The sequence below is a fragment of the Stegodyphus dumicola genome, chromosome X1, assembly GCF_044657685.1.
Source record: "Stegodyphus dumicola isolate Sdum_Otavi_A_Nest chromosome X1, ASM4465768v1".
NCBI classification, from domain to species: Eukaryota; Metazoa; Arthropoda; class Arachnida; order Araneae; family Eresidae; genus Stegodyphus; species Stegodyphus dumicola.
Window position 1 is genome coordinate 211,978,875 of NC_140780.1, and position 15,298 is coordinate 211,994,172.

The following is a 15,298-nucleotide window of genomic DNA, read 5'->3' on the forward strand; positions in this document are numbered from 1 at the left end:
ATTCTCAGATTAAGAAATATGTTTCCTTTACTGCATTCCCCCCCCCCAAATTCCTACTAAGTTATTTTATCTGCAAATGTTAGTCGAAGCTTATTTCCACAAGTAAACAAATATTTCTCAACCAATAATATCTCAATATTTGGATTAGTAACATCACGATACTCTGTGTCATTGATTTCTGTAAATACATTCAACAGTCCCTACACTTGCTAGTCAGCAGTCCCTTGAACGTCCTCACACAGAGCTAACTTATTTATATTAAACTTTCTGGAATAAAACGTTCAAATTATTCAGTAAATTCACAGAATAAAAATGCAAATAATAGTTAAATGAAGCAGATTTATGTAATATTAACTTTCTGAAAAATGCACAATCACACAACTTTATAAAAGAAAACAATGTTACGTTGTATTAAATTTGCAATGTTATATTGCATCCATTTTAAATTTAAAATATGTCTTTGGTGTATGCTAAAATAGCTACTGGAAAAATGCAGTGTTCTAGAAATTCAAAATAAAGTACGACAGTTAAAGGTAAGTAGTTTTTAGTGTCATTAAAGTCTTATTTTAAGCATTTCCTCTTTCGCAGCTGCCTGTTGTTTCTTGGTTAATCTTCGAAAGTATTCCTGATATTCTTCAGGTAAGTTAACTTATTACTTCATATTTAATTGCATGAAATAAATATATAGATGTTCTGAAACATTTATCGTATGATATTACCAATTTTCTATGTGATAAGTATTGTGATGAATATTTTATCATCGTCTAACGAAAATATTTCTAAGCTTTCCAAATACAAAAGACATCGAATGCATTTTCCTTTTCTTATGCAAAGCATTCAAAAAGTAATTTTTATTCATTATTAAAATTCAAGTGTGCTGAACTTACATTAAATGCTTCTTAAAATTCTTTAAAAACTCGTAATCAAAATGTACATTTTAAGAATGTAAGCATTCGCATCCAAATTTAAATGCAATTTTTAGCTATTTCAAGTAATCTGAATCACAATGAAAGATAATTTTTAGATAATTACTTTGACGACGTTTTACAGCTATATAACCAGCCTTGAGAGTACTCTGAAATACTCCTTGCAGTAAAAGTTTGAAGCACATCTGTTTCAATGAGACAAATTTAATTATTTATTGATTGCTACTAAAACTACATGAAGGAGAGTTATTGAGTTATTGTTTCATAACCTGCTCTCTTAAAAATTTACCAACGCTCTAATAAATGTTATTTATCCTGTAATTGAGATATTTTGGAGTAATACCTTAAAAACTATAAAACGTTTCAAATGATGCGGTTTTGAACATTTTGAGATCATTTGAAGAATTTATTAAATATTCTCTGGAACGAAAATTATTTCTGTAATAAAAGCGCCCGAACGAATTTTGCAAACGGTTTTCTATTTCAAAATTAGTTACATTTCTGTTTATCAAGTTTTATTCAAATGTTTCAGTAAAATGTAAGGTATATGGAGAAACCTATACACTGCATTTTTAAATTTACTCCTAATGCCTTTGTATATCTTTAGCACATTGGATTCAATAGTACTTTCTTTTAAAAAAGTGCTTCAATAAAGAGTTGCAGACTCCGGCTTAAATTATTTTTCAAATTTTATTAATACGGTAAATTATATATAAATATAAATTATTCATAAAACAAGAATATAAACCCCTATCTAGTTGAACGTCATGAAGGCGTCTTACAGCCAGCTAAGAGAAGATAAACTATGAAAGTCTCCTTATTGTAATTAATGCATCTCACATTTGCTTTTATTTTATTGGACAGAAGGTAAGTTTACTTCTTAGAAAGTATCAGTTAAATGTAGCTTTAAAGGTTTGACACTGTAGTTGCCATTTATTATTAAAACGTTTTCCCCGAGCAATAAAAATTATTACTTTAATTCTTAATAAATATATGAATATTAATCGTGATACTACAACTGGAAAATATTTAGCAGTTATAAAAAATATGTTCACAAATATATTTTCTGTTTAGGGTAAACATATTGGTACATAATATGTGTAAAGTATAACGATTCTCATCTTTCTGTTTTTAAAACAGAATATTATGATAATAATGTAAAGACCATTTGAGAGAAGCAGACTTTTAGCAAGAATTTATTACGGAATTAATCCTTTTACACACTCAGCGAGCTCTTTAATGATTTAACCTGAGAAAGCAATTTAGTAAAGCATGTAATACAATAACTCATTAAAAATCTTATGACTAATTATAAGCTTATGAAAATGGGATACGTTTAACAACTCTAATTAAATTTTGTTTATTTATATAACCGGTTTTACATACATTTGTTGCATTACAATACTTTTGAAACATCATTCGAATAGGGAATATGCATACTTTTCCGTTTTTAACCAATATCCTCCTTTAAATAATCCTTCATAATCCTTGTACTATACGTTAAAGTTTATTAATGCTCTAGTTGTTCTTCATGTACTCCTTTGTATAAAAGGTTTACGTCTGATGCTAATAACGCCCTAAAGCAAAATATCTATATAGATGGAAATATAAACGCATCCTTTAACGTAATAAAATTAGTGTAAAATTTACTACGCAAATGATGAATAAAACACGGTCTGTGGAAATTAATAATTAAATATATAACAATGAAAACACTCAGAGAATGCGAGATAATTCTGCATATTATATGTACACATACGAGTAGATAAATCAATAAATAGATACGAAAAGTAATAAATAGATACGAAAAGTAATAAATAGATACGAAATCTGCATATTATATGTACACATACGAGTAGATAAATCAATAAATAGATACGAAAAGTAAAATTTTTGCTAAAGGTTTTAAGTATATAAATATACATATTGTGTTCATATATACACATATATAAATCTATCTATATGTATATATATGTACATATATACATAATATTATGTATATATATATATATATATATATATATATTATGAATATGTATGTATGTATCCTATCTCGCATACATACATATATACATTTATATCCCGCATATAATATATATTATTATACATATATATCTCGCATATACATTTACATATATATGTATGCATGTATGTATATGTAAATAGAAATGTATGTATGTATATATATGTAAAGTAGAAAAATTATAAGTAATCTAAAATGCCTATAACATGCGCTAAATCAGCTAAGTAATAAAATAATAGTTAATTATTAGAAAAGGTATTTATATATCATCTCCAAGGAGAATAAATTTAATTAACGCTAGGAATTATTAGAAAAAAACCTTTAGTAAGTGTTTTTAAGTAGCTTTCCAATTCAGCATCCAAAGTTATCTAAATCTGTTGTAGTAAAAATTATTTAAAATCTGTCAAGAAAATCCATTTGACCGTAAAAACTCCAAATATTAAATTCAAAATCCAAATATATATGTGTACATATATATGTTTCAAAAGGTTAAGATTAAAATACTTATTAAGAGCGGTAAGAATATTTGGACTCTACCTATCTCTGTTTCCGAATTACATCGCAAAAACGTTTTTAATAAACAAAATTTTAACAAGCTGCATTTGAAACGAAAATTTTCAAAACATAAAAATTGAAACCAAGAAGTATCAAAAACATAGGTTTCAATCTCTTTTGTTCAAAGTTTTCGTAATTTTTATCAATTGAACTTTGTATACTTTTATAATTTTATATATATATAAATCGATGTAGAAACACAGAGACGTAGAAATGCTGATAACGAAGATACTTAATACTTAGAACGTAAAATTCGTAAAAACTAAGAAACTTGGCAGTCGAGGCGGTTTTAATTCCATTTTTATTTCCAAATGACAAATGTGGCCACAATAACTTGGTTAATTCAAGAACATTTACATTTTTGATGCTGTTGTGATAGCAAGCGAGCACAGAGAAATTACGTTCTAGCAGCGTAGGGAGAGAAGCTGAGTTGCATAGCTATCCAATAGGAAAGCACATGACGAGGAAGGTTTCGGTTTGAGTTAGAAAGGTTTCAGTTACCAATTACTGGGCCATCGACGTTACGCTAGCTTCGTGGCATAGATTTATCTAGAAATGACGCAGTCCAGAAATATTGTTATTATTTTCAGAATGAAGACGGGAGTTAAAGTGATATTATTAATTTATTATTTGAAAGATAGAGTTTTATTTTTTATATACATATATAAATATACAGTGTGTGTATGTGTTTGATTTAAAGGTTAAGAATAAAATAAATTTTAGAATTCTTCAAATGTATAATAAATAACACTGTTTAAGGGTAAGAAAGCAGTTTCAAATAACAGTATAAATTGTGAAATGTAACGGGAAAAAATGTAAGCTATAAAAAATGAATAAATGTTTTTAGGAAACTATAAATAATTGTATAAATGAATGTTGATGTTACGAAATTGCAAGCAGTATATATGTATCTCTTATACCGCTTTACAGCAATATTTTAATTTCGCACAACGTTCCAAAAGCAAGTGATATATCAAAAACAAACACTTCGTTAAAATAGCATGAAATTTGAAAATACAATATATATTTAAAATATAATTCTAGATAGGAAGAAAAATAAATATACTTAGTTTGTTAAAATGCATATATATATATATATGCACACATATAGGTTTCCTCATTGAAACGTGAAAATTAATACAGTTTATCGTTTTCACTACAGTCTTTAAATTATTCTCTCAAATCTGAACGTAAATCTAATCTAAGTACATTTAAATCTGAAAATTATTCTTGCAAAAGGATAAAAGTGTTTTCTTATTATTTATATTTAAGTAAAAATGTTGTTTAAAGTGAATTATTAAAAAAATCACTATTTCCTCAATTAAGAGTCTGCCAAGTATTTTTCGGATTGGAAAAAGAAAACGTGTCAAATATATTTCTCACTGGTAATTGAACTATGTATCTTCCAGTTTATAGTTCGATGTGGTAACTATTTATTGAATCACTAGAGTTCCTGGAGCGAACGCTTTTAATGCTTTGCAAATTTCCTGAATATGCTGCTTTTATGAGACGGAGCTTTTCAAAAGTTCTTTCCAGATACTTAACTAAATCCTTAAGCATGAACTTTAACACACTGATTTCATAAGTATACTATATATCAGGGGTGGCCAAAGTGCGGCTCGCGAGCCTGATACGGCTCTCGCAGTCAATTTGTGTGGCTCGAGCATTTAAAATATATGTATGAAATATGGTAAACTAAAACTATTCAGTGTCCAAAAAGAAGTAATTAATTAGTTTAGACTCTTTTTACAAAGTTATCAGGGATTTCTTTCTAGTATTTAAAACCTCCTCCACTACTTCTATAATGATGTAAATATGAACTTATGGCTTCTAGAAAATCTAGATGCGGCTCTCGAACATTCTTGAATTCAAACGTGCGGCTCTTACTGACATGAAGTTTGGCCAACCCTGCTATATACAACAGCTTCAACATAATTCCGAACTTTTTACATGAATGCAGTGTTATGTTAAATTAAATAACGTAGTAAATGCATATGAATTGAAGTTTTCTTTAAATTAAGGGAGTAACCTATACAACATTGAATATTATATATATGAAAATATATATGAAATATATATGAAATTTTGTTATCCTAGAATTTTCTGTCTAGTCGCTCAGGACATTCTTAATATATCACATGCGATAAATCCTATATTTCATTCCATTGTCTTAATTTAAAAGTACATGTTTAAGAAATGATTCATAACTGAATAATTAGTCTTAACATATCTTTATTTTTCCTGAAATGACGTATTTAATATGAAGTCACTTTTTGTCGTGTATCAAACAGGTATGCGTTCATCATTATGGGAAATAATCAGGAAAGCAATCTATTTATTCGCAAGTCAAATAAGCATTCTAAATGTCATGCTATTTAACAGAAATATTACTGTTATTGATATTTGTAACACAAAAACTCCCACATAAAGTATGCATAAATACTATCGTTTCCTGTTAAATACGTATCTGTATTTGTATATTAACCAATACATTTTCTTTCAATGTAGTTTATGAAATATAAGTTATATGAATGCTTTAATGAAGAATGATATTAATTGAATAATGCATCTTTTAAATGAGGGTGTAAATAGCAAGGCAATACAGTGATTCAATATTCTTAATTTGTAACATACGCCATTGAACTCATACTGAAAAGCATTTGTTTTTAAGTTAACTTATGATTCACATATATCTAATGCTGAATTCTTTGTAAAGAACTGAGATAATTTATTCGGTAATGATCTGCAGTTTCTTTTTTGTGTTGCAACTTAATATGCGTCTTCCTTTGTTCCAGATTAAAATGAATATATCTACGAAAGTAAAGAAAGTAGAAATATGCTTTTCTGCTACCGGAAATATTTATTAGTAGCGCTGCGTAAATTTTTCTTGTTTTTTGTTAAACTATCTGAAATTTTCATTTTGTTTCCAATTTTTGATTGGATAGCTCTTTTTAAATGTGGATTTCAGCTTAAGTCACCAATCACAAGAATAATGTAATAAGCACTTACAGTTATATGGCCATTACAAGAATTGAGAATGCGAATTTTAACCTATTACCAGAGACAGAAGTTAAAGGGGATGGCATACATCTTAATGCATCCCAGTGACTAGTATTGAACTCTAGGTACATGACGATGCATTTGATACATATTACAATAAAATGCATAATTACAGGATAAATTGAAGTGCTATATCAGCATTGGGAAATTATTCTGTTGCATTACAGTTGCATTGTTAAAACAAAATTACTGTAATTTGTGCACATATTAAGATAAAAATACCACATGTAACCTCTATCAATCGTTACAGTATGATTATTTTTAATATAAATAGTAACTGCCTTGTGACTCAATGAAAGAATTGATACGCAATGAAAATGCGGTATATACAGATAGGTAATAATTGTTAATTTACTAATTGAAAATTAAACTAATGAAACTCCAACTAAAATAAACCGAAGCTGCACAGAATTAACTAACAGAGTGAACCCTCATTTAAGATCACCGGCATATAGTACCAAGCACATAGCACCATAGCACTAAGGTTATACTAGCAGTAAGAACGTGGCCGGAAGGCAGAACACGCTTTCCCACTGAAGTGACCCAGACTTCAGCTTAAATACTCGTTTCTACCTCATTTATATAAATAGAAATCTTGAAAACTCATTCTGGCAGGGAAATGTAAGTGGGAAACGAGAAGATAAAGAAAAGGCTTGCTCCAAAGTAAAAATAAATTTTAGAAAATAAAGTAAACCCTACAAGATAATTGAAAAAACGGTAGCGTAAAGCTTTGAATGGAAAGCGACTTAGGGTCCTGAGAGCAATTCATAAACATTCAGCTGTACCTTTTGACACATTCTGGATGATAAAACTAAATTCATACATTTTAGCTTTATTTTAAATGAGTTTTATAACTTAATTTAAAGGTTGGGCAGTATTTTCTAACACTTAGATGTTTATGGATTATTACTGTGTACATAAATGGAATTTATGTAAAGGATTATGTACTCCTTGTTTACACTTTTGTCAAGAAGTGAAGAACTATTATGCTGTTCGTCAAATTTGAACAAATATGTTAGAAAAGTTTGGTTTGAAAAAGGTAAATGATATTTTTTCATGGTGTTGTACAATGGAGGTGAAGGAAAGATTCTGTTAGAGATTAAAAGGAATATTCACGACAAGGGGGAAAAGCCAAAGAATAGATACCTGACAAAGCATATAAATGTAACAAAGCGAAAAGATCTAGAAAATTATTGATGAATTTTTTATTCTAGATAAGTTATCCATTAAAGGCTTTCATTTTTCATTTAATCTGCATCACTAATTGGAGGAATTTAGCAATAAAAAGGGCTGCATACTTCAAAAATTAAGCTCAAGACTGCGTTGGATAATAAAGTATTAAAACGGTTGAACTGTAGTCCCCAGTTTTTGTGTTAATTTCTCCTTTTTACTAAAACCAACTCGTTACGTTTAATTAGTCTTTCGAAACAAGAGTACGTGTTAAGGGGTTTGAAACCAATTAACTGACACGTTGGTCTCTGTCTACTTCCATGCACTTAGCGTTTTTAATTTCCTTCTAAAACTCACTTTTTCACTCACTTCATATTAAGCACCATTAAAAACTGTTGCTCTTGGTTTTAAAAACTGAAGACAAAAGAAACAAAAATGTTAATGAGGATAAGAGTATTCATGAATTAATTACTTCAGACTAAAATGACTTTGATCTGGTTTGAAATTTGTTTCTTTAATGTTAGATTACCTTATCTTTAAAAACGTAATCACGCTAGGCTCCTGACTATACTATAAGTTTCTAATTTTCACAAATGCAAAAGCTAATAATAACTATGTCGATTTCTTTGACTATAAGGGTAACACTGGAAAAAATGAAAAAAATATTTTTTTTTTCTAAAACATTTACATTACTATTAATGGAGATGAAATGTTTAATTTTTAATTTTATTCAATGACACACAATAATATGCATTGAAATTATCAAAAGTAGAGCCAAACTTAAAGTAAGTACTACAAAATAATGCTTAGAAATGCCTAAAATAAGACAGAAGTTGATGAAGTGGATCATATTACCATTTTTAAATATTTTTTTGTGAGTAAATTGCTAAATAAACAAAGTATTAGCATATAATGAAATATACGAGGTATATAAAAAGAGAGCTGTTAGGTAGCAAAGGTATATTAAAGCAAAAGATGAATCTAGTGACACTTAAACACTGTACTTACATGTGTGGGTTCTGAAACAGTCCCATCCCCTCCGAAAAAAAGAGTAATTCCCACTCAAAATTGCAAATGCTCCCTGCATCACAGTTTATGACACTTATTATTATTTTTAAGTTGCAGTTATTAAGAAACGAATATAAATCAATTAGAAACTGAATTTAATTGCAATTTGCTTGCTTTTTATGTTTATTACTATAAAGATAAAGGAACTCCCAAAAATGGATACAGATTGCATTAGATGCCAAAATATATTAGACCTGCGAGTAGTTTAAACCGAGATAAACTAATTGTAATAATGCTTGTACCTTCCTACGTTACACGCATTACGAGACGTCAACTGAAATCTGTTTGATTTTTAAAAACATTATATGTATTAAATTATAACCAAACAGACAAATAATTTATATTTATAAATTGTAAATACATAAAGCAATATTCGCTCTAGTTTCATGAGAGCATCATTCTTTTTAGTTTAAAGTAAGATTTTTCAATTTTATTATCCTTTATATATACATACATATATATATGTATATGATAATTTTGATGAGTTGTCGTGATGGCAGAGTGGCAAGACGAGACGAAGATGACGAAACTGGACTCCAACAAATCACGAATCTTTATTTTCGAACATATCGAAAATCATCCTTTTTGCAGACAAGATACTTTAATTCATAGTAAGAATACAATAATTTCCGTATACACGGTTTTTAAAAGTACGACGTAAGCACTTTGGATAGGGTAGCATAAGCAGCGCAGAGGTCTTTGCAGGCTGGAAGCACGTCCATGGGGCACTCGGAATAATATTTAAAGTCCATCCATCTAATAAATTTCATTGCAGTTTTAATGAATTGTGTGAAAGGATGTCGATTTAATTTAATTTGGTTATATAAGGACGGCTTATAATCGAGACGTGGAAACTTTTTCACTTTGAAATAAAATCATCCCCAAATATCATTTATGTTTGATACTACTTATAGTTCAGTTTAATATCTATAAAAAAAGCTAAGCTCAAATGCATTTATGAATTTCATCTAACGAATTATTTCGAAACAAAATAAAATGAAAAGAATTAAAATCGGTATAAAATTAATGCTATAAACAGAAATGCTTTTCTTTTTTGAAAATCTGAATAAAATTTATTGCTTTCTTTCATACAAGTTTTCCCCTTTTTGCGAAACGAAACTTTCAGAACAGGTATTTTTATTGTTGTTATTAATTGATAGAGATCAGAAGATCGTCAGAAGGGAGAAGTATTTGAAAATAAATTACGCCTTTCTTTGAAGCGAGCTTGATATCTTCGCTGTCTCAGCTCGAAATACTAACAAATGTACTTCAAGATCACACGATTGGAATGTCTGATTTCCTTCATCTACTTCCCGAAAGGCTTCTGAAGAGTAGGCAGATGACATCCAGTTGGCCAATCTTAGTATTATGACGAGCAGCTGTATGCCTTTTAATACCAGATGTAGAGTCTAAGGGAGGTTATGAAAGAGAAATACTTGAATATGTAATATGTGCTCACGCCCGGAGTAGAAGGTAGAACCTTCGCTGATCTGGATCGATATGCTAATCGTTGAAACATAAAAGCTCTCGGGAGAAAGACTTAATTCTTCGCAAACCTGATTTAAGTTGAATTATTTATATTGATTCAAAGCATATGAAATTATGATACATCATTAACTTAACATCGGAAGCTCTTGGTTTGAAAATTTATGATCATCTTTAATGTATAACCAATCTGTTTCAAATTCAAAAAGTATTGATAAGCATAAAAGAGAAAAGAGAACTTAATATCTCCTTAGCGAATTTACAAGACAACATAATGTTAGTACACATAATCTAAAGCAATTATAATTGTAGCAATTATTTAAAGAAGGATATTTCGCTAATAGTTATATTTCACTGAAATGTGCTTAAATTCATCTTAATTGAAGGCAGAAAATTCATATGGCAGAGACCAAGTTAAGGTGCAAATTCATAATACCCTTTTTACATGTGGGATCTGAAGAAAAGCTGTACTTGGCAAAGTACATTTAACAAGAAGCTTTAGGAGATAAGGCTGAAAATTATCTAACTCTCAACAAATGCTTTTCCTCAATATGTGAATCGCTTTTAGATTTTACCTACGTGTGATACCTTTCAGTTTACTCCTTTCATAATAAATATGTTTTATAATTAATCTAGAAACATTAATGCACATCAGGAGGTATAGTGTTAATGGGATGGTTTTAAAATTGTTATGAATAAAAACAGACTATGGAAGGATGCTCCTTTCATCTCTGCTGTCACTTCGCTTTATTCCTCTTTAAAAAGTTAAATATTGCGCGTGAAAAGTTAAATATTAACCTTGATAACTCGCAAGCTGTCAACAGTATGAGAAAGGCTGTTATAATAAAGGAAATGTGCTCAAACCTTTACTTTGATATTCAAAGAAATTTCCAGTTTTGAGATTTCCGTTTTAAATTATTTTGATAACCTACTTTTAAATACAACTGCAGATTATTTCAAAATTTAAATTGCTATTTGTCAATCCATTTTCAAAGTATATCAACTTTCTCGAGTCTAAATTCTTGGTAGATCCATTTGTAAGTCCAAACAAATAGAAATTGCTACCTAGCTTTCTTTGCATGTCAAATCTAGCATTAGATAAATTCTTTAAAAATAGGCTCTTACTTAAAGGTAAAATCGCCGCTACGTTTTTTGAACGGAAAATGCTATTGAAGAATTATTAAACTCAATTGAACTGTCCGTGTTTTATTTTCAAAACTGCATAAACAAACGATCATTCTAAATATTACTGCGCCGTCTTTTTACTAGCTTCTCTTTAACCGCATATATATTTGCTTTTAAGACTATATTATGGTTGTTATCGTATAAAATACACTTCTTTCATGTTTTATGTAACGGTTATTAAAATAACAGGGTGCTGTGTAACAAGTACTAGTTTTCATAGTTCCAAGTATATTTAACATATTTATTCCAAGAAACGTTGAGAATAAGAATTTTAACTGGAAAGGAATACGATTATCGAGAACATGGATTTTTCCTTACACTTTCGCTTTCTTTCCACATTTAAAAACTTCATTGAGAATATAAGAATGAGAACATTGATCCAATTTTATTTCGAATTAAATGCATTAATGCTCTTTTCCTTTGCTAAAAATAAAATAATAGACATTGTTGTTCAGTTCTGAAGCTTGTCGAAGCATGAGGTGGGTATTTCAGCATCTTTTTACTATGTACTAGATGAAACTGCAGCGTCATTAATCTCGTTTCATTTCTTTCTTCCCAGCATAACATTAACCTTAATACATCATATCTCGGACACAACATAGACTGGTAGACGATACAATTTGATATTTTGTTTTACTTTTGGCTTCTTTCCAATATACATTCACAAATATTTGCCAAAGTGTAGATATGACTTACAAGAGGTTAGAAAAATGAAGGGTTATGGCACATTAAGAGTGATTATTTAATAACATAAATAACTACGTTTTGAGAATTTAAAACATTAGAGATTATGTGTTTCTTTCACGAAATCCAGATAGTTCATTCGCTATATTGGAGGAAAAAAAAGGTGTTTTAGCAAGATTTTTTTTTACCTTGTTTTCGTCTCATTCGAAGCCCTACTCTTCAGTAAAAGAAAATATTTCTCAATTTGTTTGTACAGCTCGTTTGACTGCTGTAACAAATCGCTCAACTACCGTTATATTGTGTTGTCGAAGAAAAGGTTTAAATCGGAAACATCTGTCATATGGCTGTTAATCAGAATGAGCGACTTTTTACCCTAAAAGGAGTTAAACAATTTTCAGTTTTGCTGGAAATAGTTACTGAAAACTAAGAAAACGTTGTATATTTATTTTGGAATACATGAGTTAGCAAATGTAAAGAGCTTCTGCATGCAGCCTATTAAAATACAATAAATATTTCACTAATTAGGGTCCTTTTTTCTAGGGAGGCCGTATAAAATGTTAGATTATGAAATGATAGAACGTACCTCCGCCCCCCGCAACAATGAAGTAGCTTTCGTAAAGTTTTCTACTTTACGGTAATAAGATATTTTGTAATCAGATTAATAATCTTAGGATTATTATTTAAAGAAATAAAACTTTTAGCAGCATTTTTTTTTCGAACAGTCTGTTTATATGTAAGTAAATAAGGAAATAAAGCTTCTGTCCGCTTTTTTGTTAACATCCTGTATTTTAATGAATTTAGACATTTAATGAAACTTTTATATACGCTGCTGGTCATTAAAATTGCAACACCAGGAAGGAATGATCTGACGAACGTCAAAATCACATGAAAGGAAGAAGAGGTTGGGATATGCAAATGATTAGTATTTTAATATATTTAGACGATGCAGGAGGGAGTAACGACATCTGAAGATCTGCATAAAAGAAAAGTTGTGTAGCGGACTTGCCATTCGGAAATCGCTTTCTAAGGTCGGAGTTTCCCCAGAATATCGTGTTATGTCTCGAATAATATGCAGAAATGCTTAATAGCAAGTGTCGGAATGCGATACAGGCAGCATCGTTACCTATCGGGAGTGTAGATTATCATGCAGTGATATCGCCGGTCGCATTGGTCGACATCCAACCCCTGTCATGCGAATACGGATTCAATGGATTGCTGAGGGTCATACTCAACGACATGGAGGAGCTCAACGCCCTCCTGTGACTAACGCCGGAGAAAACAGCCATATTGTGAGGTCAGCCCTGCGAAACCGTACAACCACATCGCGGATCATTAGTCAGGAAATGGGGCATGTTTGCAGCACGCCTAGTATCTGTTCGAACGGTGCGTAGACATTTGCAGCCACGTGGACTATCAGCGCAACGACCATTATTTCGGCTTCCCTTGGCAGTGCAGCATAGAGAGAGACGGCGACTCTGGTGCGCTCAACGACAAAGCTGGACATAACAGTGGCACAATGTCATCTTTTCAGATGAGACCGTTTCTCCGTGCATAATTCTGATGGCCGTATACATACCTGGAGGCTCCGAGGAGACCGCACGTCACCTTCTTGCATTCGATATCAACATAGGGGCCCTGCACCTGGTGCAATGGTTTGGACAGCCATTTGGGTGCACGACACGCACATCTCTAGTTCGGATCGATGGTAGTTTGAACGCAGATCGGTACATTTCTGACATATTACGTCCAGTGGTTCTGCCCTATTTTGGAGGCCTGCCAAACGCCATCTTCCAAGATAATGCAAGACCACATGTTGCACGCCGTGTTCTGACCTTCCTCGATACACAGGGTATTTGATTCTTGGCCTGGATTGCATTGTCTCCAAATCTGTCACCCATTGAAAACATCTGGCCCTGGGTTAATGAGAGACTGTGCCACCACCCTTCTCCAGGCAGTACAGTTGATGAAGTGTCGCATAAACTTGAAGCAGCATGGAATGAGTTGCCTGTTTCTGTCATCCAAGCCCAGTTCGACTCCATGTCCAACCAGGTAAGGGTCGTTTTAGATGCCGTTTTAGATGATTTTATATTTATTTACTTCAAAATATTTTGTGATAATTAAATTATTTTCTTGTGATTTCTTAAGAACTTTTCTTACAAAATAACTTGTAAAATATATTAATTAACCACTTGTTATGATTTAAAACCTGTAGGATAACTTCTCCTTTCCCGTAGTCCTCCACAGGATGTAAATTAGTGGCAAGAGTACTCAAGTTCTAAGTTTTTGTATGTTTTAGAGTTAGCTTATGCCATCTTCGCCTACAGTTTATGTTATATCGCCGGCTGTGTCAGTGAATATCTCGGGTTTAAATATTTAGCTAGTCGACGTTAAAATGCATCAAACTATTGAACCAGCTTAAGTAGACCACTCTGTGGAATTTTATACTAAGTTACTTTGAATTTGAAACTTCTACTTATGTTATTTTAAATACCAAGTGCCGGTGAATTGAATGTAATTTCAAGTGTTACCTTCTGCTTAATTTCAAGAGTTAAATTAAAAAGCTTTATTTACAACCTCCTTAAGATTTTTGCATAGTATTTCAAGCAAAGCGAAAACTCGCTTGTCAGTTTAAAAGGGTCTGAAGGACTTAATTTCTACACAGTTAGAACCTATTAACTTAATTGGTTAGTATAATGTTAAAGACTTTAGGAAAATGATACATAGCTTAGTAAAAATACAAATACTTCGATCTCTAAGCTATTAAAATAATAATCATTCCCTCATAAACTTGAGTAGGGACGTATTTCAGACCATGCTTAATAGTTCAATTATTATTTGGAAGAGGAATATGGAAATGCAAAATTTAAAATAGGTATATAGTATGATGTTGATAAATGTCTGGCCTATCCCCGTTCCAAAGCTGTAAAAGTATAATTTTTTTTCATGAAATGTTGTAAATAAACGAGTAAATTTAGCAAGAAAATTTGCTACTTCGAACCCAAAAATATGAAGTTAAACAATTAAGACTGTTATGTGGTAATTTAAGAGAGAAAAGGAGTTTCCCGATTAAATAATAAATTTTAATTTGTTACAGTTATGTATAATTTTTTTTCTAAAGAAATCAGAGGAAGACAAATGCATG

General features: G+C 30.7%; 1 protein-coding gene across 2 annotated transcripts in view; it reads left to right on the top strand.

The window, feature by feature from the left end:
* The window catches only part of LOC118187603 (uncharacterized), a 934,081-nt gene that overhangs the window by 83,731 nt on the left and 835,052 nt on the right, over positions 1-15,298 (top strand). The window contains exon 3 of one of the 2 annotated variants that reach the window (XM_085808399.1): positions 589-639. The exons of the other annotated variant lie outside the window; for it this stretch is intronic. The gene's annotated coding sequence lies outside the window, so the exon portion shown is untranslated. The remainder of the gene's footprint in view (positions 1-588; positions 640-15,298) is intronic. 2 annotated transcript variants of the gene reach the window in all.